Source organism: Diadema antillarum, unplaced genomic scaffold, assembly GCF_040938485.1.
Source record: "Diadema antillarum isolate AM-2024a unplaced genomic scaffold, OU_Dant_1.0 seq00000635_RagTag, whole genome shotgun sequence".
Classification (NCBI taxonomy): domain Eukaryota; kingdom Metazoa; phylum Echinodermata; class Echinoidea; order Diadematoida; family Diadematidae; genus Diadema; species Diadema antillarum.
Genome location: NW_027271552.1, coordinates 1,053,261 through 1,061,939, shown reverse-complemented (window position 1 = coordinate 1,061,939; position 8,679 = coordinate 1,053,261).

Here is an 8,679-nt window from a genome sequence, read left to right as displayed (position 1 = left end):
GGAGTGGTTGAATCAGAAAAGGTATTTATATTCTAGAACCTCATTAGACAGTAATGTTGAACGTCATAAACAGCCAGTTCACAATCTTGTTGAGACAAGCCATGACAAGACAGGGCCAGTGTGTGTATGAGTGTGTGTGTGTGTGACGTGTGTGTGAGGGGGGGGGGGGGGGGGGGGTCCACTTCCGGGTTACATGAGCTAACCGCAGAACTCTGTGGATATGGCACGCTGTTCGACCAATAATGCTAATAAACACTGTTTATCGAGCGAAAAACAGTGTTTATCGAGAAAACTCTGTTTATCGACCGATAAACAGTTCTTCCTGATAAACACTGTTTATCGAGAAAAAATGTTTATCAGTTGATAAACAGAGTTTCATCTTGATAAACACTGTTTATCACTTGTCTTGATAAACAGATTATCGCTCGATAAACAGAGTTTTTCGAGAAAAACTCTGTTTGTCGCTCGATATGTAAAGGCAAAAAAGAAAAGAAAAAGAAAATCGTTGTATTGGCGTAACCCGCCCGACCCTAAAAAACCCCCTGACCCTGAACTTTTCAACAACAACAAAAAAAGAGGAAATACATCGTTTTCACCGAGAGAGGGCTCGATACGGGTTTGCGAATAATCAAAAGCAACAACAACAACAACAACAGCTGGTGTCGGAAAATAGCCGCGCAGTACAGCGTGTCGGCGACCGGCAAGTCCTATTCGAAGATTTTATTTAATATTATTCGGAGAATCGATTTGTCAGTGGCGCTGGGTGATTTAGCCTAGCCCCAGGAATTTGTTCGTTCGTATTCTGACCGGTATGTCGTGACGGCTTTTAAACCGGTGATTTAACAAACTTTGGATGCAACAGACCCTCTCTATCGAATGGGGTTCTGTTAAATATGAGTATTACACGTAAAATACAGGTAGCAGAAAAAAAAAAAAATCCGCCCGACCCTATTTGAAAATCTCATGTTACGCCAATACAACATTTTTTTTTTTTGCCTAAACAGAGTTTATCGCCCGATAAACAACGTTTTTCGCTCGATAAAAACACTGTTTATCGCCGATAAAGTGTTTATCGTCGATAAACAGTGTTTATCACTTGATAAACAATAGTTACGTTCAGACGGGAGCCCTTAACCTCGAAGTTAGGAAACTTCGAGGTTAGAGCTTGTAGTTTAGGGACCGTGAAGACGCACTCGTAGTTAGCAAACCTCGAGGTTTGCTCGATGTTTCGAGCCACGAGAAATCTTATGGTTAGCGCTCTAACCACGAGCCGCGGGGGGTCCCCACTCGTAGTAGTATATAAGCACCGTGTGGACACAAAAAACAACGAACTCGAAGTTAAGAGTGACCTCACCGTAAACTCCAGCCCCCACAATTTCCCTCTGCTTCCGCGTCAACCTCCCAAACGTACACCACAAATACACTACACGTGAAAAACCTATGACGCACGACACATCATCTTTTCTTCCCATGCGCAAACTGAACACGTCAAACTCGCTACTGTATTCTATATTCTTCTCCGACGCTAAAAAAAAAAAAAAAAAATGAATATCTTCATAAAGGCATAAAGTCATCAGTGCAGTGCTATCTCTGCATACATATTACCATGACAGAGAAAAAGAGTACCTGTAAGCGAGTCCGACAGGGTTGGACTAAAGAATAAATAGACGCCTTGTTGCAGTGTGGGCTGAAACTTCCGGTTTTGTGGTTTTAACATCGAGTGGGACCCACTCGTAGTTACGGGGGGCAGAAGCTATAACTTGGAGGTTTCGTAACCTCGAGGTTAAGATTTGTCGTGTGGACACACGTCGTAGTTAGGGGGCAAGGGCTAAACCTCGAGGTTTCCTAACCTCGAGGTTATAGGGCCTGCCGTCTGAACGTAACTAGTGTTTTTGCTCGATAAACACTGTTTATTGCCGATAAACAGTGTTTTTCGGCGATAAACAGTGTTTATCGGCATCATTGGTCAAACGGCGCGCCATATGTGGAGCTAAAGGCCCCGTCACACTATAGCGTATAAATCAGCGAATGCCTAGCGGATGGGCAAAATTTGGCAAAGTCCAGATACGCTCGAATCCGCTCGAATTCGAAAGGAAAATGTGGTTTTCGAACTTTCGCCTAACGAATGATGAGCATTATGCTAATCGTGTTACGAGCAGATAAAGTAGCGAATGAAAGCGAATTCGTACTGTCCATCCAACGGATACTGATCGGATAAAGCGAAAGAGCAGCGAATGCCCGACATAATCATGCAGAGCGATACTGCGGCAATCACGTGACGGATCTCGGCTTACGCACACTTCACCAAATCATTTTGAGCAGTGACAGTGTCAAGTAATGTTGTGACTGAGAAAATGCCCCCCAAAAAGAAGGAAGCAGAAGTCACCACCAAGTACTCCTGATGTCACTACCCTCGACTGTCCTCAAGATTCCCCTAACAGTGCACTTCCGTCTGATGATCGCGTAGACGATGATGTTGGTAGTCCAACATCCTCCATTGCGTCCGGTGTCTCCAACTGGAGTCGAATTTTCACAATTCTCAATATCCATGCAGAGATTCCCATTTAATTCAGGTTGACTTTTATAGCAGCGGTTTAGAATAATGCTCTCGATACAGCATTGCAAGTGCGGTTATTATCTACCATTTATTTTTTAATGCCAGAATACTTATGATGTTGTGGGGGGGGGGGGGGGGGGGCTGTGGCATAGTGGATAAGATTCCCGAACCGAGGACCGGGGTTCGAATCCCGTCCACTGCTTGAACATCCTTGGACAAGATTTCTTTCTTTCTTTTTTTTTTTTTTAAACCCACGATGTCTTTCTCGACCCATTTGTATAAATGGTTACCTGGCAACGCTAGGGCAATTATAATGGTAGGGTCCTCTGGCAGAGCAGTGGCAACACTGAAGAGGCTACCCCTGGAATATAGAACCTTTTTCCCCTTATTATATTATTATTATTATTATTATTATTATTATTATTATTATTATCATTATTATTATATGTGCTATGAATATATATATTTTTTTCTACTACATTAAATTAACGTGTGTTGCTATGCAGATTTGCTGGGCGAATTCGGACGAACGGCAGACGAATAAGAAACGAACGTAGAGCGACCATAACTTTCGATCAGCGGATGCTCAGCGAACACAAAGCGGATTGTCATTCCGTTCGTCATCCGCTCAAGATTTTGGACATGTCCAAAATCAAAATTTGGCTACGGTGGATCTCTGCGAATCTCTGCGAACAGCTAGCGGATACAGCGAAGGTCAAGCGGGTCACGAACGTCGAGCAACGGATGTGAGCGCATCTCTAAATTTTCGGATCCGCTGGGCATTCGTTGGCTCGATCCGCTCTGGTGTGACGGGGGCTTAACAAGCAAAAAAATAAAAATAAAAATAAAGAATAAATAAATAAACAGGTCCTCAACTAATCTCTCCTCCTCCACTCCCGGGGTTCTTCAGCTGACAAGCAAAAAAAAAAAAAAAAAAAAAAAAAAAAAAAAAAAAAAAAAAAAAAAAAAGGAGGTCTTTAGCCCATACCCCACCCCAAAACCTCACCTTACCGCCATGACCGCGCTCACACTTCAAGATCTCTGTTTCTTTTTAGTGCCACTTACGTACTTCCGGGTTAAAAAAAAAGGGGGGCCGAAAGTGATGACATCTTATGTATTCCTTTGTATAGTGCACAAAAAGAGGGGCGGGGGGGGGGGGGGACACAGAGTGCCCCCATCCGCGTGTTCTGCCGGCCATTTAAGATGGCCGTCGCCCAATAATTCCGATTAATTGAGTTTATCGCCGATAAGACTTACTTAATCGCCGAAAAAACAACTTTCTTTATCAGCCGATAAACTCAGTTTCTAGAGAGAAACTTTGTTTATCAAGCCAAGAAAATAGAAAGGGAATCAAAAAATAAAAAATCAGGAAAATAAGTTGCACATTCCATCAATTTGATACTGACAATTATTCACCCTGCTTTCTGAAAGCGGTTAGTCAAGTGCTCTTTTATTATGCTAGATAAGTGAATTTTTGTGAAATTCCCTTTATATTTTCTTTCAAATTGTTGTCCACACATGACGTCAAAACTGCTAGTACTGTCCTCCTTCAGCGGTTTTAACACCAAAACTTTAACAATTCACAACTTTTGCATCGATTGCCCGATTTTCCTCAAAATTTTCACTGATGTGTTCTATACTTATGTTGCTGCTTTCACTCAATCCGTATTTCTCTTTGGGTTTTGGTTTCCTTTTTTAAAAGCTCGAGGGACTGTATTTGAGAGTGAGTTCAGTGTTCGCGTCCGTGACTTTTAACGTTCCAGCACTCTTCAGTAAATTATGTAGTTATGAACAGAGCCGGCGCTACGTTTTTCAAAGTGAGGGGAACGACTTCATGGGGAAAGGGACATCGATTCGTTTTCAGGATGGGGTGTGGGGAGGATGGGCTGGGGACATTTTGCTGCCTACCAGTCGATTGTAAATTCCCGTTCCACACGGGCTGCCATAGACTTATGATAGGGATCAACTATAAAATCAATCACAAGTCTTCATAAAACAGGGCACAGAATTATGACTATCCTGTCTCCGACACAACTTGACACGCCTAAAATATTTATGTTCACAAGGCCTGCTTCCACATTTGAGGTAAACCTCAAGATGTATTTATATAATATTGACTGGCCTCGAGGGAGATACCAGAAAATATTGCCCAAACTGAAAGAATATTGCCCGAGTCGAAGATGAGGGCAATATTCTTTCAGTGCGGGCAATATTTATCTGGTATCTCCCTCAAGGCCAGTCAATATCATAATTATTTCCTATCCCCTAGGTAAATTAAGAAAATATGTGAATACGGCTATACACTATGATATAGATCAAACCACATTTGACTACCATAGATCATCAACATGTCGAATAATTGAAAAATTGTTCATCAATGTATATCATTCAACTCCAACTTCAAAAATACATATGTAGTTGTAACAGGCGAACCTCAAACATCTGAACGCTTTTATACTTTATTTTTACTTCTGTTTAAATTTGGAGAGTTGTAAAACTGATGGTCACTGTGCAATTAATGAGCACAAATGGACTAGTCATTGTTTGACGCGTAGAGCTGCTGTAAGTGGTCGACCTTGTTTGAGTTGATTAATCAGCGTTCTTCTGCGGTGCGTGTAAGCGACACCCAGCGACGTCCTGGAATGTTTTCTTTTCGTGGTCGATCGGAATGTTTACAAATTAAAGCAGCAAGGAGGTGGGGAGAGAGATTCCACTCTTTCTCTTCCCACCTCCCTGTGTAAAGTGAATGGCGAAAACCGGAAGATTGCACACATTAGGGCTTTTTACACTTGTAAATTTTTGCTTAGTCCCGTACCAACGGTGGGGCTAAGGGGGGGGGGGGGGGGGGCCTTAGCCCCACCGTTGGTACGGGACTATCCTTAGCCCACTCTCTGTTTACACTCGTTTTTGCCAAATTGGGCTAGCCCCACCGATAATCCCGTACTATCTGGCCCTGCAAAATAGCAGGGTTAGCACCGCAATTGCGGTGCCAAGCAAGTGAGTGTAAACAGAACGAAAAAATAATCCGGGGCTAAGCGACGCAGACGAAGTCCGACCCCCACTGACCAATCAGAAACGAGGTAATCAAGTGCTGCCGGTGCGTGCGTGTACGTGTACAGTGCACAGCGTAATCATGAATATTCATGTGGTTTGGAAAGTATTGGTACGGGACTAACGATAAAAGTACGGGGTTAAGAAACACAAATGTAAAAAGGGCTTTAGTTTTGTGTACTGTACGGTGTGTGTAACCGACACGCAGCAACGTGGCGAGACGAACATTGACTGCTGACCTTTGACCCTGCAAAATAACAACTGCAATTGCCTCGCAAAACTACCTCGTATAGGTAATAATCAACACTAATTCCTGCGTCATCGTCTAGCTATGCAAAACTATAGCCTTCATTCATCCCCGAAGCTTCAAGTGGATAAGAATGCGGAACAACAGCCTGCGTTCTATCAGAAATGAAAATCGAATTACATGGTTATTCTAAGCCCTTTCAACATTTTCAGAATGTTAGCGTGCCTGACACTCTCTGGTGTGCTATTTGGAAAATGACGTCATTTTAGACGACAGTCTCCAAATAGTATAAATGATTTCTCAAAGCTTTTGCGCTGCTCCGTACGGTCACTGTGATCCCTCCACAACATCGCATCGACCATCACACACACACACACACACATACACACACACACAAATCATAATTATGACTTATATTGCGCCATTTACACTCTGTAGAGTGCTCAAGGTGCATACAATAGGCTTATATACTGTTTTCAAAAACAATAGTGCTATGCTGGAGTCACCTCGGTCTACGTATAGTTTCACATGAAACTCTTACATGTCTTACGCCAATGAGTATAGCTATTACGTTATAATTTACGACCAGCAACCATTATAAACGTTCTTATTGAATGTAGGCCAAGATGATCACAATGTACCGTGGCCGTGACGAACATGCAACCTCGACGGAGGTTTTATTGCCCAAGGCGAGGCAAGGCGATTTTCCTCAAATTTTCACTAATGTATATCTACTAAAGTTGTTGCTTTCACTCAATCTGCGATGGTTTTGGTTTCCTTTAAAGACATTTCCAATAGAAAGAGAGGGAGAGAGAGAGAGAGAGAGGGGGGGGGGTGGGGCGCGGACCAAATCAGCTATCAGAGAAGCCTGACATATTAAAATACATGTAGTATACTATCTTGCGTTCAACTGGAAAATCAACTCTCACGACATTTTGTGATACAGGGTTTTAAGTAGAATCTGAGGGTTACATTGAGGCAAATATTATGAAATAACACAAACGCAAGTCATTAATGTTATTGTGCAAGCTTTCTATTTATATATTTAATGTATCTCTTTGGTTGCTACACATTATTTCATATTACACACAAATAACGATCACATGAAATACTGTAATCTACGTTAGGTACTCATTCAGTTAAAATTAAAGGAAATTAATTTTCGATTAACGATTGGTAATATCACATATCGTTTACACTGCCTTGATCTGGAGAGGCTACAATACACTTTACAATATCTATGAGTATTCATCATATAAGATAGAAAATTCATCAGTGATATCAAAGTGGTAATTTTGATATTTAGATCTACAGGAGTGGCAATGCAGTTATCTATGAGCATTCCTCAGGAAAATCAAGAATGTTAGTATCTTTAGGCTGTCCTCTTGTGTTTTTTTTTTTCCAACAGTCCTATAGCATGTAAAACTGTATGTGTATTATGTATACATGCAAAATACATTTGCTGGAAAAGCTGTTGTTTCTCAATAAATCCCAATAGAATACTTAAATGTTAAAAAGAGAGTGCACCACAGATATTATCTACATATTATTCAATACACGCTGTACTAGGAAGACCCTGTTAGGCAAACGTTTAAAAAAAGGCAGTGAATTTGGCAAGATTTATGAAAGCCTTTACTTTTTCTTTTGTGCACCAACAGTAAATGTTGGTATGACTTGCAAATACAATGTAGTAGTAGTAGTAGTAGTAGTAGTAGTAGTAATAATAATAATAATAAAATAACAATAAAGATAAACAAAAACATTAATTAATCAACTTCTTCACACGAGGTGAATTCATAGCACCAAACCTTTAATATACGGCACAGAAACATTGACCCTGCGATAACTTTGGGCACACAGACTAAAACATGCGAATACAAAATAATAATAATCGTTCTTATGTACATGGTATCCCTGATGGAAAGAACACAATGTCCCACAATGTGAAACACAGTGTGAGCACGATGTAAACACAGTGTGAAATCTCTTCACACTGTTAAAGTTGAGCGTTTTGCCAGTGTTTACACATTGTGAATCATCAATTCACAGTGTGAAATAGAATAGAGATCTACGTTGTATACTACCAGTCAATATCAATAACTCACACCATAATGTAAATTAGTCTTCCCACCACAACAAATTAATGTGAGCGTTTTCACATTATACGGCAGTCGAATGTGTGAGCACAGTGTGAGCACTCTGTGGGACACTGTGTTCTCTCCAGTAGGGATTTAAAGGCAGAAACTCCATTAATGATGACGTTGCTGCAGTCATTCTGGCACAAAATACACAAAAAGGCAGTTGACATTATGCATTCTTCTCTGCATATAGGTGTTTAAAATTGAATTTTCACTCAAACTGTCCAATCATTCTATCTGCATGCACACCCTTGTTGATCTTAATGGTAGTTGAGGCTTCTAATTTTCATCAGGAGCCTCAAAGTCACATAGTAAACTCCTCTCCTGTATACTTCGAGTCATCGTTTCGGCCCAAACTAGATCAATCTTGTTATCGTTCTTGAATATTCAAGTCTGCCAGGAACTTCAAGAGGTAATAACATCAAAGACGGTTGCTTTGGAAGTAATTGGGAAATATCAAAGGAAACGTTGAGCAAAAGTTTGACTGAACGGAGAAAGTCTTGATAATGTGTTTTATAATATATACTATAAATATTAATATAAAATACACTGTAATTCATTTTTCCATGAAGTCTGCAGTGATAAAAGGGAAAGGAAAACAATGGTCTGGATCACATGACTGTGACATTGTTGGCAACGGAATGTTTACTTTCTTTAGATAAACGAATATCTATAAATAAAAAAGT